The sequence below is a fragment of the Chinchilla lanigera genome, unplaced genomic scaffold, assembly GCF_000276665.1.
Source record: "Chinchilla lanigera isolate Chin_1 unplaced genomic scaffold, ChiLan1.0 scaffold00058, whole genome shotgun sequence".
Taxonomy (NCBI): Eukaryota; Metazoa; Chordata; class Mammalia; order Rodentia; family Chinchillidae; genus Chinchilla; species Chinchilla lanigera.
The window spans coordinates 8,366,102-8,384,420 of NW_004955459.1; the positions used below are offsets into that span (position 1 = coordinate 8,366,102).

Genomic DNA, 18,319 nt, shown 5'->3' on the forward strand with positions numbered 1-18,319 from the left:
CACTTTTACTCAGTAAAACAATTCCAGTTAAAACTGGGCATGGTAGTGCATGCCTGTAATCCCAGCACTTGGGCGGCTGAGTCAGGAGGATCATCATGAGTTCCAGGCCAGCCTGGACTATGTAATGAGACTCCGTCCCCCCAAAAAAGAGCAGAACAGAACAGACAAAACAATTCCAGTTTAGATTAAACCTTCCTTTTTTGTAATCATCTTAAAGCAATCCCACTTTATTTTTGGTACTTTATTTTTAATAGAGTGGGCCGAGTGTTTGTCATGGTCTGCTGACTCACTCCCATTTGTCCCACATCTAGATTCTAGGTCTTTCGTTGTGGAAAAATGACAGTAGATAGTAAAAACAATGAAAATGTCTTTTTTGAGATGATTCTCTGTTTCTAAATTATACAATTTAATTTTTTCATGAGGTTATACAAACATCACCAATATTCAATCCCAGAACAGTTTCATCATCCACCAAAGAAATCCACAATCCCCCCATGCTCTCTTCTCCTTCTCCTTCTCCTTCTCCTTCTCCTTCTCCTTCTCCTTCTTCTTCTCCTCTTCCTGCTTTTTCATACAAGATCTCCCAATGTAGCTGTCTTGGTTACTTTTCTCATTGCTAAGACAATACACCTGACACCCAAAGTTAAAGAAGAAAGGTTTATTAGGCTCACAGTTTATAGAAGTTTCAGTCCATAATCAGCTGGCTTCAAGCACGGTGGATGGCAGACAGGCACCACAAAGGAGAAAAAGTTCAAGGTAGGCAGAAGGTAGCAAAGCCAGCAAGGGACCTTAACAGTCTTTCTGTCCCTTTTATTTGTATTTAAGCTACCAGAATTAGGGTGGTGCCAAATGAATCAGTGGACCGATTTAGTAATCACACACCCTTAATCCCACCATTGCACACTCTAGATCCAAAGACCTGTGACTACATGAGGCTTTGGGGGACATATAGGCACAAGTCATAACTTTCTGCCCCTGGCCCCTGACCCCTCAAAGATGCATGTGCATCCCTTTATGCAAATGGCATTTAGTCCACTTCCATGAGTTGCCAAAATCCTAGCAGTTTCAGCATTTTTGAAAAGTTTATGTCTAAAGTTTCCTGAGATTTAAAGCAAACTCTTAGTTTCAAGGCCCTGTACAAATGAAAAGAAAGTTAAACACTTCCAACATACAGTGGCACACGATAAACATTATTCCAAAATGTACAAATAGGAAGATACAAAGGTATGGGACCAAAGCAAGTTCAAAATCCAGCAGGGCAAGGAGTAAGTCCCATAGTTCCATGTGCAGCATCCAAGGCAATCTGTGGCCAGTTGAGAACTCCAAAGGGCTTGAGTGACTCCACCCCTCCAGCACTACCAGTGATTGTGGCTCCCATCATTTCTCTCTTTGGCCAGCTGTGTTCCCTCCTTGATGTTTTCCTCAGATGATCCATGTTCCTGGCTTCCCCAAATTTTGGGGTCTCCCCTGCACCATTGGCTTCATATTTACAGCTTCATACACCACACTCTCAGGAGCACACTGCCTGGCCTCCCAGATCTTCTTTTAAAATGTGAGTGGAAGCCTTCCTGACCCCACAACTCTTGCACTCTGCATGCACCTAAAATCAGTACCATGTGGATGATGCCAAGGTCTGCAGCCAGCTGGAGCAGTAGCCAGGCCTCCTTCACTCTTGACTATATAGTTTGAGTGCCTAGATTACTGATCATTCTGAACCCAATTCCAAAGAACAAATTCTTGAGACTACTGCCATTCTGGAACATGGTGCTTTGGGGCTCTGTTCCCAAAGCAAAATTTTTTACCTTTTCAACTTTGAGGCTGCAAAGGCTGGAGTCCTGCTGGTTCTTGTATTGTCCTCAGGCCATCTTTTCTGTTGTCTTGTTCTTCGATTTTTCTTGCTAGTCTTTTCAGCAGCCAATTTCTCCTCTGTTCCATCTTTGCAGGCTGAAAGTTTACTGGAGCTTCTGTTCAGGCCAAATTCACAATGTTTTGAATCATTCTTCTTGGCTCTTTGCTCTTGATTTTCAACATATCTGGTTAAAAAGCTCCCAACAGTAGTTATGACTGATGTCCCCCCAAAGCCTCATGTAGTCATAGGTACAATTTTTTCAGAGGGGGCTGGATCTAGAGTGTGTGATGCTGGGTGTAGTGCTTCATGGTGCAATGCTAGGATTAATGGCACTAGGATTAAGGGTCCAAGTGCTACCTGCCCTAAGTAGCCTGAATAAGATATAAGTGATAGAAAGAGCTGTGGTCATGCCTTGTTGCTATGCTACCTTCTGGCCACTATGAACTGTTTCTCCTCTGTGATGCCAGCCTGCCTTGGAGCTAGGTGATTATGGACTAAAACCTAAATAAACCTTTCCCCCTTTAACTTTGGGTGTTTGGTATTTTGTCTCAGCAATGAAAGAAAAGTAACTAAGACATCAACCATTTATGGCAATTTTTGTCAAATGAAAACATTATAGTGTGTCATCATTCACCTTATTCACCTAATCTGGCACCACATGACTTCTGCCTCTCCCTCAAAGACAAAATGACCATGAAAGGTAAATGTTTTGAATCAGTTCAGGACATCAAGGCAGTTGGGACCACACAACTAAAGAATTTGAGGAAGGAGGACTTACAGTACTTCTTCAGAAAGTGGGAAGACTGATGAAATAAGGGTATTCAAAGTGAGAGGGGTGTACTTTGAGAAGGATTTATGGCAATGTGTCTTTTGCTGTGATTATTTTTTTACAGTGTAAGCACTCACATTAGTTTTTGATCATGTCTTGTATACAATTAGATAGCATTTATATAAAATGTAAAACATGAAAGCAATATTGTGTTGCTTATGCATAAATTTAACTATAGGAAAAGCCCCCGAACCGATATGCAAATTGTTCTAGTTTTGCCTTTAAACATCCCTCCAAAGGGCCATGTGTGGAAGACTTGGTCCTCAGCTTATGGCATTATCGGGAAGTGGTGGAACCTTTAAGAGGTAGTCCCAATGAGAGGAAATGAGGGCATTCAGGGTGTGGCCTTGAAGAGGCTATTGGGGCCTTGGCCCCATTTCTCTCTCTTTGCTTGGGGGTCACCAAGGGGTGAGTAGCAGTGGCATAGCTAAGAGGTAGTGGAGGGGGCAGTCCACTCCATAAGGCACATTTTTTGAGTGGCAATATTGGCCAAAAGGAAAATTTTACTGTCACAATTTATTCTACTTTAACACAGTAAAGATTTAAGTACATCAAAATATGAAAATTTTTCTGTATATATCATTTAAAATTTCTATTTAATAGGTTAACATATTCAGGTATGTTGGAGGGTGACAAACTGAAGAATCACCCCAAGTGGCACAAACTCTAGCTATGGCCCTAGTGAGCAGCTTCCTCTGCCACATATTTCTCCCATGATGTACTGTTCTACCACACACCCAAAGCAACAGGGGCAAGCAACCACGGACTGGAACCTCTGAAACTGTAAACTCAAGTTAACTTTTCCTCCAGTAAGATGATTTTCTCAGGTATTTTATCACAGTGACAGAAAGTTGAATAACATAGAAAAATAAGCACCAAATTCAGGAAGTGGGATAGAGATGAAGTCAGTAGGAGCTACACAAAGAGCTCATTATACTATCTATTCTTTTTTGTATGTCTGAGATACTTCATTAGAAGCAAGCAAATAAGCTGGGTATGACAACACACCTGTAATCTCAGACCCAGGAGGCTGAGGCAGGAGCATCATCAAGAGCTCAAGGCCAGCTTGGGCTACATAGCAAGTTCAAGGCCATCCTGAACTACATAGAAAAATCCTGCCTAAAACAAAACAAAACAAAACAAAACAAAACAAAACAAAAGACCAAAACAGCTCTGTGTTATATGAAAGTTCCAAATCCAATTTTTTATAAAATTTTTAATGCATATCTAATTTCTGCCTATGGCTTCCAAAACATGTTGTCTGCTCTCAGTATGGTGACACAATCAGTTCTGAACCTTACACTCATGCCTAAGATTTTTCTTTGTCTTAGGGAAGCATATACTTCTCTAAGCATGTCTATACAGGCATTTCTTTGCTCTTTATAAACAGGTTTTGTTTTGTTTTGTTTTGTTTTGTTTTGTGATACTGGAGATTGAAAATCCAGGGACTTTGCTTTGAGCTGTGTTCTCTGGCCATTTCTATCATTTCTTTTTATGTTGAGAAGCAGTAACTCATGAAATTGCTCATGCTGAGTTCAAACTTGTGATCCTATTGCCTCAGCTTCTCCGAGTGCTGGGCTCACAGACCTCCATCACCAGGCCCAACTCATCAGCCTTTTCAAAATATTTCAATGCACTTGCCTAATTTCCCAAGAAATGGGCATTATGAGCTGGATATAAAATTCTTTTTGGAACATGGTTTTGGTGTATGGGTTGTCAGATTAATTTATAGTCAGCTCTAAGACAAAGGAAATGGAATTTGGATTATCTGATTCTCTTCTGGATGTGTCATTAAGCAGGAGTGAAAGACCTAAGGCAAATTCTTTAATTGCTTTGGTCTTTAGATTTCTCACAGTAAAATAAATGTGGTGGATTAAGGGATCTCTGAAGTAACTTCTAAATCTAACGTTCCATGATTTTAATACAGAATTTGAAACTCTGCCCAAGAATTCCTTGGTTCTGAAGTATCTCTCACCCATTGTTTTCACCAAGCTGGTTGTATAAACACTGATGACCCCTGGACCACTTCCAGAGTTGCTGTGATGCTCATATGCCCTGGCTGAATTGTAAACTTGTCATTTTTTTTTTTTTTTTTTTGTTTTAGTTTTTCTCCAGTACCGGGAACCGAACTCACGACCTTGTGCTTGCTAGGCAGGCGCTTTTGCCGCTGAGCTAAATCCCCAGCCCCCTAAACTTGTCATTTTGTCACTGGGTTTTGAGGTGCTGGAGCTTCCTTCTAGAGGCGTTTTCTAGATTCTTTTAGTCCTGAGCAAAGAACTGGTCAAGAGAAGTGCAAAAGGTAGTAAGGTTTTACATTTATTAAAGGTTGCAGAAGGAACATGTTCTGCAGAGCAAGTGTGGGGCAAGTAAAAGTAGGAAAGCAAGTACACCCTATAGGGTGAGAGTGGGGTATCGTGCAAGAGAGCACAGCAGCCAAGAGCTCAATGGCAAATGTCCCTTTGTATCTCCTTTTCCTCAGGCTGACGTCAGGTCTGGGCAGACCTATGCTGGAGTTTTCACGAGAAGTCTACGTGCAGAGCCTGGGGCTCCATTCTGCGCATGTGTCCTGAGACTTTGTAATTAACAGGTCAGCCTACTTCCTCAGCCATCCTGCCCTGCCCTATTCTCCTGCCTAAATTTGGCAAATGTTCTTGATGCTCCTGTGGGTACTGACTTATCTTTGTAAATTATATTAGTAGTTATCTATAAATCCCTTGAAGTGGTCATAGTGACAATTTTGCCCTAAAATTTTTTTTTCACTTTTCCTTTGCCTGACACTGATGCAAATCCAAACTACTTGCCTATAATAGAAACCTACTTTATTTCCTGAGGTGAGATAAAAATATTTTTGTTCAGATTGAAATATTTTATTTTATTTTTATTTTTATTTGGTAGCGGGAATCCAGCTCAGGACCTTGTGCCTGCCAGGCAGGCACTTGTGCCACTGAGCTATATCCCCAGCCCCAGAACAAAATATTTTATGAATGGACAAAGAAGGCTTACTGACCGAAAAGAATACAATCTTACTTTTTGATTGATATACTTGTAAAATATTAAGTTCAGCAGGAGTAAGAGGTGTCAGCTTCTAGTCAAACCTGTTAGTGTCAGGAGTTGCCGGCTAACTGTTGTAGGCAGGAATTACAGGTTTGAAGCCACCATGGTCAGTTTAATTCATGTGGCATAGAAATTCCAAAGGAAGGAGACAAGCAAGTGGGGAAGGTTAAATATCACTCAGTTAATAGCAGGGAGGATGCCTAATTCCGGGTGACTCAGAATGCCATGTACAGCAGTGGATGGGTAGAGACATATGCCCATGAAGATGGTGCTAGGGAAGTCATAGTGTTTAGCTGTGTGTGAGGAAAGGCAAATTTGGGCAATTGATACAAATCAAAATACACTCGGGGATTAATTTAGTGACTGAACAGACTGATGAGAAGCTAGGCTCAAACTGCATATGCTATGATTTATTTAAAAATAAATGATAAGGAAAACAAGTAAACCTGGGATGAATGTATATAGATTGTCTGAAAAGAAAAAGGATTTGAGTTACTGCAAACAGCAGAAGACAAGAGAATTTTGCCCAGGAAAAGGAAACTCTAAATAAGATGAAGGGTTGGGCTGTGCATGGTGGTGCACTCCTACAACTCTAGTTCTTGGGAGGTTGAGGCAGGAGGATTGCTGTGAGTCCAAGGTCAGGCTGGGCTACATAGTGAATTAAAGGCCACCCTGAAGTATACAGTGAAACACCTGTCCGAAAAAAGAAAAGGATAAGTTGGCGTGTTAATGCATGCTTAACATGCCCAGGGATCCGGGTTCACTCTCCAGCATAAATAAATAAATAAATAGCTAGAAAATATGGCAAATAATACGTTTAAAATTTGATTTCTTAATGCATCATTCAACTTTTTAACTGCAAGTTGTCAGAGTGACGAAGTCCACTTGAAGTAATGGTTAGAATAATTAACATGGTAAAAACAGTAATAGAGGAAATATAATTTTGCAATTGCTGAAGTAGCAAAGATTCCTGTGCATGACAGTTGATTAACAACAGATACCTGGAATTGTTTTTAATGCTTAATATAATTGAACAAATACAAATGGTGACTTTTTTTTTTTTAAGCAATACTGGCATTTGAACCCAGGATCTACGGAATGGTAGGCAAATGCTCTGCTGCTGAACTACATCCTTGACACTTTTAATTTTTTTATTTTGAGGCAGTGTCTAAATTATCCAGGTGTTCCTCCTGCCTCAGCCTCCTGGGATTAAAGGTATGCACCACTATAACTGTATAGTTTAGCAACTGTTGATTTATTTCTGTTTTAACTAATAAACTGTCTTCACTGAGCATCAGAATTAACCTTTAAGCTATGAATACCCAAGGTCAGGTTGCATTTTGATAAAGAACCTAATAGATAATGTATAAATAAAAGCAAATTGCCCCTTCACTTGGTTTTGAATGGCTCTTAATGGTTCTTCGTGTTTAGATGATGTTATGGCTTGTTTGTGGTTTGTTTCCCAAGACTTACTTGCTGGGATCTTGACTCCTGCGTCAGTGCTCAGGTGGTATAAGAGATAGGGCCTAGTAGGAAGTAGTTATGTCACTTGGGGTACAGCCTTTGGGAGACATGGAGGTGATTCTTGTGGGTTCCTGCTTAGTTCCCCTGAGAGTGAGATGTTATAATAAAGCCAACCTCTACACTACTCTGGTTTCCTGTCTCCCCATGCGATCTCTCCCTCCTGCATGAGTTCCCACCACACCATCTGCTATGATATGCTGCAGTTATGTGGGCCTTTGCCAGAGGCTGAATATATAGGGATGTCTGATCTTGGACTTTGCCTCTAAAACTGTGAGTCAAATAAACCAAACTACTTCTCCTCTTTCTCTTTCTCCTTCTCCTGCCTCTTCTTCCTCTTCCCTTTCCCTTTCTCCTTCATTCTTCTTCTCCTTTCTTTTCCTCTTCTTCCTCCTTTTTTCTTTTTTTTTATAAAGTACCAAACCTGAGGTATTTTGTTATAGCAATGGAAAGCAGACTAGTTCTGATGAATGGATTGGGCTATTAGCAAAACAGTCCATTTGCAAACTGTCATTAGCCAGCCTTGCTTCAGAGACCTCACTGATAACAATTCAAAAGGAATCCTAACTTATTTCTTGGTATTTGTCTTTAGTCCTTACTAAGTGTAGAGAATGATTTTCAGAAAACCTGCACACCTGCACAGAGCCAGGTGTAGTGGCACACACCTGTAATTCCAGCATTTGGGAGGCTGAGGCAGGAAGATTGCTGTGAGTTCAAGGCCAGCCTGGGCCACATAGTGAGTTCAAGCGTAGCCTGAACTGTATAGTGAGAGCCTGTCTCAAAGAAATAAACAAAAACCAAAAAATCCTGCACAGATACAAATTGACACGTTGGCTGACAGGTAATATTTAATGGGGCATTCAGGGGTTGAGGTGAAGCTCATAGTAGAGCTCTTGTCTGGCATTCACAATGCCCTGGACACTACAACTAACTAACTAAATAAATAAAGGTACCAAAATTTGTTTTGCATCAACACTGTCCACAGAGCTACCTGTATTTGCCACGCTTCTCTCAATAAGAACCTTAACTTTCAAACCACCTTTATTACTGAGAAGTGGGTTTTGTCATATCATTTTCACTACTGGTGACAATATTGTAATACAAAACTGGAATTATCATCTCCATAAAAGATGTTGTGGTATGGTGCTTGTGACTATGCTAAATGACTTGTTTGAGTCATTCAGTGGGTTAACTCCTAAGAGAGTGCTTCTGACTCTACTTGTTCTTACGTAATTACCTCTCAGGTGAAGCACACCAGCAGCGCAACACCTCACCAGTGAGGCAACCTAGGAGCCTTAACCCAAATACTGCACTGTCTGCTTCTGTGGGTGATACTTGCCAGGTAGGAATGAGAGTAATTGCTCTCCAGGGAGTGGTTATGAACAGGAGCTAGAAAACTAGTTTGTAATCTCCTGTTTCATCATGTATAAGACACACCCCACCTTTGCCCACATGTTTCTGTAATACACCTTACTTCCCTGGCAAAGAAATTTCCTGTTCCCCAAGTTGTGTAAATCCAGATCCCATATGAGCTATGAACAGATGCTGATTGTAAGTATGTGCTGCTGTTCTTCCTCAATTTTAATTTCTGTAGGCATAAAATATTTTTCACTGAGCCACTAATCTACATTATTAAGATCAGGCAAAGATGACTACCTAATTAGATGTTGGTAACTATTACTAAAGTGGCCTTGAACTCCCTTATGTAGCCTGGTCTGGCCTTGAACTCATGGCAATCCTCCTGCCTCAGTCTCCAGAGTTCTAGGATTACAGGCATGTGCCACCATGCCTGGCTGGGTATAAATTTTTTTAAATGACTAATAAACTTAAAAGTATCTCTTTGGTTGAGCAATTTAATGACAAATCTATATTCTTCAAAAAAGGAAATACAAAATTTACAACTATCCAACAAACCTATGGTTTGGCAGAAACTGCCTTTCTAGTAATCATACCAAAGTATGTAATGGAATGTGTTTCAGGTCTGCAGTAAAGGATAGCACTGTTTTCTTAGTCTTCTTGCTTTCAACTTTCATTTACTATTTTGTGTCTACATATGTGGGTCTTAATGTAGATAACCCAAAATGATAGCTATTTTCAGAGTAAACTGGAAAATACAGTGAAAATTGAAATTTAAAAAAATAGCTGGGCATGATGGCACTTGCTTGTAATCCCAGCACTTTGGGAGGCTGGGGCAAGAGAATCACAAATTTGAGCCCAGACTGGGCAATTTAATGAGATCCTGTCTCAAAAAAGAGCTGGGGATGTAGCTCAGAGTGAAGCCCTGAGTTAGATCCCCAGTACCACAATAAATAAATAAACAAGTAAATACATAAGTATTACAAATATTACAATAAGACACATTGCTATTAATCCCTCTGAAAATAAACACATATAGCCCATTGGTTTTGCAGTTTTTGAAGCAGGTCTGGAAGTCTTCTTGCCTGAGTGTCTTTTTTTTGGTTTTTCTCCAGTACTGGGAACCGAACTCACAACCTTGCGCTTGCCAGGCAGGTGATTTGCCACTGAGCTAAATCCCCAGGCCCTCATGAGTGTCTTTATAAGGAGTGATCAAACATGCAGTGAATGCTGTTGCCAAGTACCTACAGGAAAGGCAGGCATGTACAAATATTACAGTTTTTTCTTATCTACCTTATTCACCAGATCTGGTACTACGTGGCTTCTGGCTCTTTATCAACATCAAAATGACCATGAAAGGTAAATGTTTCAAATTGATTCAGGACATCAAGACAGCCATGACAGCACAACTAAAGACACTCGCAAAAGGACTTCCAGAACTGTTTTAGAAAGTGACAAATGGGATGTTTGTTCGAAGGGGGGGAATAATAACAACGTGTCTTTTACAGTAGTAAACTTTGTAAAAATTTAAACACAACATATTTTTGATCACACTGTATAATCTTATAACTTGAAGTTTCCTACAGTTTTAAGAAATAGCTATATATTACTTTGAGAACTGAACACATAAAAAAATCAGAATTCTGATTTAGAATGAAACTGCAAATCTCAGTCTTTGTTATATACAAAATTATATGAAAATAGTCATAGACCAATTTAAAATCAACAAACTGACTTTTGGAAAAAAATAACTGACATTTGGGGGTAATGATCATGGTATATTTCAAACATATTGAGTTTAGAAGTCAACTGTGTGATACTACCATTGTATTTGTCTTTTCCCATATAGATTTTGGTGGTGATTGTTGTTTATTTGTTTTGATAGAGGATCTCATCATGTTGCTCAGGTTGGTTTTGAATTTATGAGCTCAAAAGAGCCTCTCACCTCACCCCTTCAAGTAGCTGGGCCTAAAGGACCATGATCACTGACCCTTTGTTGGTTGAATTCACTGATGTAGAATCCACTAATGTGGAATCTACAGATATGGAGGACTGATTGTACTAGCAAATCAGCTTTGACGCCATATTAAAAAAAGGTGACATGACAATCAAGGGGAATTTGTTCCACAAATGGAAGATTGGTTTAGTATCTGAAAACTAAGTAATGTAATATAGTGTATAAATAAAGGTCTGAAAGTGTATGATCATTAAAATAGGTGCACAAAATGGATTTGGTAAAAGTCCATGTCTTAGTTACTTTCTTGTTGCTAGAACAAAATATCTGGTATCCGTGAGTTAAAAGAGAGGTTTATTTTAGCTCACAGGTTTTTAAAAATTTTATTAGTATGTTTGCAATTCATGCATTTTACAATCATCTTGGGAGTGGTTACCTGTACATATTACAGTTGTTTTTTTAATCCCCTTCCTCCCCCTCCTCAGGTTTCCCTACCCCCCACTCCTTTTGTGGGGATCAAACCCAGGGGCTTGTGCATGCAAGGCAAGAACTCTACCACTGAGTCACATCCCCAGCCCTCTCTATCCCCTTTTTCATACTTGTTGATATTATTTGTCTTAGCTCATGATATGGCATATAGTGTTTACACTAATTGGAGTTATTAGGTTCTTGTCTGGGGCATACCTTTATTCTTTTTATTTCCCCTTCCCCTCTTCCTCACCCTTTTTCTTAGTTCTCTTGGACCCATTCCCTATTGCAAGAGACCCATCCTCTTGTCCTTTTCTATCAATCCTATAACATTCTCTTTGTACTGTCTCACTCAGATGAGCGATACCATACAGTATTTAAGCTTGTGTGTCTTATTTTACTCAAAATTACATTTTCCAAGTGCATCCATTTTCCTGCAAATGTTTCAAATTTGTCATTCTTATAGCTGAGCAGTATCTATCTATCTATCATCTATCTATCTATCTATCTATCTATCTATCTATCTATCTCACGGTTCCTTTATCCAGTCATCTATTAATGCGTATACAAGCTACTTCCAGGATTTAGCTATTAATAATTGTGCTACTATAAACATCAGTATGCATGTATCACTATACTATGATGTCTTAAGCTCTTTGGGGAAGATGCCTAGAAGGAGGATAGCTGGGTCATACAGAATTTCTAATTTGAGAAATCTCCATACTGACTTCCATAATGGTTGTACTGGTTTACATTCCTACTAACAATACAGAAGAGTTCCTTTTTCACTATGCCCATACTATCATTTATTAGTGTTTGATTTCCTAATGATTGCCATTCTTTTCAGAGTAAGATAGAATCTTAGCATTGTTTTAATTTGCATTTCTGTAATGGCCAGAGATGTTGAATATTTTTTTTTTCATATATCTGTTGACCATTTGTATTTTTTCCTGTGTGAAGTGTCTATTCATTTCTCTTGCCCGTTTCTTGACTGGGCCTTTCATTTTAGGAGGTTTAATTTTTTAGTTCTTTGTATTAGTTGAAGTCTGTAGAGGTTTCAGTCCATAGTTGGCTGTCTCTGAGGCAGCGCAGCATGGCATAGGGGCATCACAGAGAAGAAACAATCCATGACATGGCATGGAGGAGACAGTAGCCTTCCTTCTTCTCTCCATCCAGGCTACAAGCCTATTGGGTGGTGCCACCCACACCCGGGGTGGGTCTTCCCTCTTCAGTAAGTCCATCATCCATACCCAGAATTATGCTAAACCAGTCAGTGGATTAATTCAGTATCATACTCGTGATCCAGTCACTCTCAAAAGCCCCACATATAAGTACATGAGGCTTTGGGGAGATATTTACACATAAAGCAAAACAGCCCATAACTCTTCAGTGATAAAATATTCAACAAATATGGACTAAAAAAAGGAAACACCCTCAATCTGTTAAGGGCCTTACATGAAATACACACATAAAATACTGGTGAAAAATGAAATGCTTTCTCTGTAATATTAGGAAAATGGCAAAGATGTCCACCCTCAGTGTGCATACTAAACATGCAGTCTACCACTAAGCTACACCCCAAACCCCATATTCTTGACATTTCTCTTCAACATTACACTGGAGATTCTACTTGGGAAAAATAAACAAGAAAATGAAACAGAAAGGATCCAGTTCAGAAAGGAAGATACAGAACACTGTCCATTTGTAGATGGAATGATTTATCTCCAAAATCATAAGAAATATATTTAAAAACTATATAGAGGTCAGCAAGTTTCCAGGATACAAAATCAATAAAATGTAATCATATTACTGTACTCTTGCAATGAACAATTTAAAAATAAAATTAAGGCAATACTACTTATAGTAGCATAAAAAGAATAAAATCTATAGGAATATGGTACTCAAGAATATCCCCCAAAGGCCTCATGTGCTCATAGGCAGGGCTTTTGGAAGGTGACTGAATTAAAGGGGCTTGTAGCTGACTTGCTGTTAGGAGGTGGGGTCTGGCTGGAAGAGGTGGGCCCCTGGGAGTGTGATCAGGAAGGCTATAATTCCTTCCCAGTTCTTTGTTTTGCTTTTTGCCTCCCTGCCACTGTGAGGCTTTTTCTTGCCATTATACTCTAGACAGTATCATGGAACAATGATTTACACAGGATTTACATTGTGTCAGGTACTATAATCTATGGATGATTTAAAGTATACAGGAGAAAAAAAATAAAGTACACAGGAGGTTGAGTGTAGGTTATATGCAAACACTGCTATTTTATACAAGGAGCTTGAGTATTCCAGTTTGGTATCTACAGGGGGCCTTGAAGCCAATCCCTAGTGGATACCAAGGGAGGGCTGTACTTGGTGTTGTGGAATTAATTTTTAAAATGTGATGGTGGGATTAAGGTTACATTTCTGGGAAAAAAAAAAACTGTCATGGTATTGAAGTTACATTTATGAAAAAATATCATTTAGAAATACTAAAATATTTGTGGATGAAAAAATTTAGAGTACTGTCTTGACCCCACCTATCCCCAGAAGTTCATGTATCTGCCCCCTACTTCTATAAACTCCAAGTGATCTATTTCCTTCTTTTCAATTTAGTTCTTGCCATTTTTTTTTTCCCCAAACCATTCCAAGCTGGCTTTCTTCCTCACAATTCCAGTGTTATAACCAATGATCAAGTATAGTCTACCAGCAATCAGCCGGTTGCTCGTCCTCCTTCTCCCTTTACCCCCATTTGAATTCCTTTCCTATTCTTATTTCAGTGGCTTAGATACTTTTTCAAATTTTTTTCTATATGTAATATCTACACAATCTCATGACTTTAAGTATTGTTTAAAGGTTGATGTCTCCCCAATTTACATCTCTAGTCTGGACTTCTTTTCTGAATTACAAACTCTTATGTACAGCTACCTTGTTGGTATTTGCACGTGCCAAATTAATATGCATCTCAACAGATCCAAAACTGAATTTATCTTCTCTCGTCCCAAACTTGCTTGTCCATCTTTCTTGTTTCAGTAAATGGCAACTGTATTCTTCAAATTGCAAAAAAAGTTGGAGTCATCTTGGACTCCCCTCATTTTCTCATACCCTCTATCAGGGTAAACTGGCATCACATCCTGCAGTCAATCCTGGATGTTTGAATACATCCAGATACTTTGTGCTTTCATTGCTTGCACTTTTCCCTAGACAAAGTGATTCTTTAAAAATTTAAGTTGGGGGTTCAGGGTGTAGCTCAGCAACAGGGTGCATGCTCAACATGCTTGAGGCCCTGGGTTCAATTCCTAGCACAACATACACACACACACAAAGTCAAATTATGTTAGTTCTCTAGTCAAAACCTTTGAACAGTTTCCTATCTTACTCAATAAAAGTCCAACTCCCTATACAATTTGGTATCCTGTTATCTCTGACCTCATTTCCTACTTTTACCCTCCTCTACTCTGCTTCTGCCACTCTGGCCTCCTTTCTGTTCTTAGACTGGTGTCCTCCTATCTCACAGGTTTCTACACTTACTATTCTTTCTCCCTAAATCCTTTTTACTCAGACACAGTACATTAATTAGCCCCTCATCTCCTTCAGATCTTTGTAAAGTCTGTTCGTCAGTGGGGGTTTTCTGGTGTATTAAAACAAAAATCTTTAAACTTTTTTTTACATGTTTGCAGTACATAAGGATTACATTCCTTGTGGGGAATTACTGTATTCTAAAAAAATATTTAAAAAAAATAGTACATGTACATAACACATCTTAATTCTTTTTTCCATCCCCTTCCCCCCAAACAAGTTTTTTTCCCCATCCTCAGCACCACTTATTCTTGCATCATTGTGTCATTTTTTCCTGCAACGCACATCCTACCTTTCATATTATATATTTTACTCATTACTTTAAAAACTATTTCCTCAATAGGGTCACAGGGATTTTTTTCTTGCTTTGTTAAGTGTTTGGCACGTAGAAGTTCTAAGAGTATGAATGGTGTTTATAATGCACTTATTCTCTAGTTTGTCATTTAACTAGTACTAGCTTCACAGGAGCTTGGACATGCATCCCTGAGAGAGAAGGCTGAATAAAAACACTGTCCATCTTATCAAATCTTACTTCCTACTCTTCTGTACAGTACCTTTCTTTTTTCCTTTTTCCATTTCAGGTATACTATTCTTCACATTCACTGTACTCTCAGTACACTGCCCACTCCCTCCGGAACTTTTACCCCCGGTGTTTCTTCTGTGGAATTATTACCGATCTATTAAAAAAAAAAACTGCTTGCGATTTCCTCCCCAAGATCTTACCTTTTCTAGATCTACCAGTCTTCCATGGAATTCCTACTCCTTCAATCTACAGTTCTACCTTTTCTGCACTACACAGAAGGGCCTACGCATGGCTTGTTTTTGAGTTTAGCCTCTGGAACCACAACTCCTAAGTCCCTGAACATGAGAGCACATTACCTCACAGTTCTGCACCCTCTCGCAACACATACACACTGCAGCACCAGGGCGTTTGGCACAGAAGATACCCTCTAAAACCCTAGCGCATAGAAGCCAATCTACAGTTTTAAAAGACGTTTATGTGTTTCTTATCATAAAAGTAATATACCACATTGTAGACCATTCAGGAAAGAAAAGTTGGAGTGAAAAAATAACGGTCGCTCATAATTATCTTCGAGAATTAACCAGCAGTAAGAGGCTTGGCGTTTTTCTTTAAATGATATTTATTTTTTAAATTTTTATTTTTTATTTGTACGTTTGCAATAATGATTACATTCCTCGTGGAGAGTTAGTCCAAGTCCATATCTCAAGTTTTTTAACCTCATCCCTTCATTCTCCCCAACCTTCATTTGTTTGTCTCCTTCCTTTTGAAAAAGATCTATTTTTCACTATCTTTTATTTGCTCTTTATATTTTGGGTTTTTCATGTAAGAGCAACTATGCGATATTTAAGCTCGTGTCTGGCATATTTCATTTACATTTACCTTTCATTTCATTTACATTCATTTACAGCCCACATTCTTAAATAGTGACTTTCACGAAGCAGTTTATAATCTTCACGAAAATTCTCTCAAAGTCGATTTACCGGCGTGCACAGGGACTTGACGCGGCAAAACTGTGGGTCCTTCAGGATCCTTGAAGGTAGCCGTATAACTTGCAGTTTTCTACCCTTCAAAACACTATCTCACAAATCATCCGAAGGCAACGCGTGAGGGAGGACAGAGCGGCATCATTTATAGAGGCGCTCAAGTAAGACCTGGCTGGCCGTTTCGGGGGTTCTCGAAGTCCCCACTAGGGCGGGCTCCACCCTCAAAAGGAAAAGACCGACAAAAAAGTTGTGTTTCCGGCACAAATCTCCGCGCCGGCTACTCGAGCAAAAGGAAAATAGCCACTGCCTTCTACGGGAAGTCGCAGAGCACAATTTCCTTCATCGAAATCGCCCAGTAGAGAGCGGGCGCCCGTAACCCAGAAGTGAAAAACTGTTTCCTTTCAGGTATTAGACCCCTGGCCAGAGGAAGTTCCGGCCGGACGACTTTTAACCACACACTCCTGACTCCTCTCTAGCTCTTCCTATTACACTGAGGGCTCTTTCGAGCACGGTCTTGCTTCGATCCAACTTCTAGCTAGCCCAACTCCCAAGAGGCCTAACTTAACATTGTCACCCTTTCCTTAAAGAACCTTTACCCTACGGGTCCCCATCAGGGTCAATTAACACTCTCCGTGGGGCAAAAGCTCGTGGGGCCGGCGCTCCAGAATCCCAGCGTCGCCAAGCCGGCGCCTGCGCAGGGCAGCACCATAGAGAGGCAGCCACCTCTCTGGTCTCGGTTTACACTCTCTATGGTCTAGCCCGGTCGGTGGCGGTAAGGGGAGAAAGGGAGACTGCACTGCGCAGGCGCGGTCGGCTTTTCTCGCTCTTTTTTTAATCCCCGCACCAAGCGCTCAACCTCATTGGGGTGGAGGAGAAGGCGGCGGCTGCCCGGTCCGCAGCGATAACAGCAGCGAATAATAGGCTGTAAGTACCGGGTTAGAATAAGAAGGCTTGGACCTGAGTCCTCCCGAGGCCCCTGGTCCCTCCCTCGCGGTGGCTGGCGCCGGCTCTGGGTGGGGGCGAGGTCCGGCGCTGTCATCCGCTCCTGTGTGCACTTTGGGGGGAGGGGGCGGCACTGAGGTGGGAGCCGGCGGAGGAGCGGGTTGCAAGGGTTGTTTATCTAACCAGCGGGTCGCAGATCCCAGGCTGCTTTGCACGGGAGGGGGCAGCTGTGGGGTCAGGGAGGCTTTGTGTGCCCCTCTCCTTTTCCCTCTCCCAGACCCCACCCCGGGCCCCCTTCCTGACCCGAGGCTCCCGGGCTGGGTGGAAAAGCCCAGGAAGCCCAGGACGCGTTTGAAAGGAGCCAGGGACTGCGAGGGGAGGGGGCTGCGGAGAGAAATCCACAACAACTAGTCCTCGGCGAGTGATGGGTGTGGAGCAAGATCCGGAGGGAAGGGGTGCCGGGAGGCGGGCGGCCGGGGCTCCCACCCGGGCCAGACAAAAGCTGAGCGAGCGGCGCCGAGGGGAGCTGCCGCCTGGGGGGGGGATGCAGAGGGTCCCCTTGGTCCCTGGGGGCCCTCAGAGAGCTTCTTTCCGAAGCTGGGAAAGCGGACAAGTGCTGAGTTAAGCCTGTGCAGCCTCCTCAACTTGCCTTTGTTGTTCTTTGGTGTTGGCAGACGCTCTGACGAAGATGAGTGTGTGATCTTGCACGTTAGCCTGGTTGGCTACAATGGAGCTAATCGAATTTTGCTTTCCGGCTTTCCGAGCTACTCGGATGAGTATGGGGTTTTCCAGAGTCTAACTTATTACATAATATTTTAAAAAAATAGTTGTGCTTATTTCTAAAATTGAGAATAACAGTGAGGTGGAAGCTCCAAACGTGTTGCATTGAGGTGAATTTCTGTATCGTGGTGTTTCTTCGGTAATCGCAGACTTATTCGTAGCACCTGTGAGCTGTTTAAAACGTGATACTGTAATGTGTACTTCTGGCAATGGGAGCTTTAGATTCTCCAAACCTTTGGGAAGCAGTGGTTCAGAAGGGTCAAAAGTGAGGAGCAGTTGCATGGTGCCATGTACCTGCATGCACCATATTCAGGTGCCACAGATATGTATCAATTCTGGCTCTAGAAATTGTTATTTTTATTACTATTATTAGTTGTGACATTTACTGAGCTCTTGGCCCATTTGCTCATGGAGGGAGTGGGAGAAGAGTAACATTGATGCAGAGACCACATAGAGATAAGGGAAATAACACCATGCCCCGGAATACTGAATATGATTTTAGTTC

At 41.0% G+C, this 18,319-nt stretch overlaps 1 protein-coding gene across 14 annotated transcripts in view; it reads left to right on the forward strand.

The window, feature by feature from the left end:
• The first annotated feature begins 16,569 nt into the window (after positions 1 to 16,569).
• Positions 16,570 to 18,319, forward strand: part of Clasp1 (cytoplasmic linker associated protein 1) — a 245,378-nt gene continuing 243,628 nt past the window's right edge. For 6 of the 14 annotated variants that reach the window (XM_005397640.2, XM_013521073.1, XM_013521070.1 and 3 more), the window contains exon 1: positions 16,571 to 17,016. The gene's annotated coding sequence lies outside the window, so the exon portion shown is untranslated. Of the gene's footprint in view, positions 17,017 to 18,319 lie in introns of all 14 variants that reach the window. The other 8 variants (XM_005397639.2, XM_013521074.1, XM_013521075.1 and 5 more) reach the window with 4 other exon arrangements.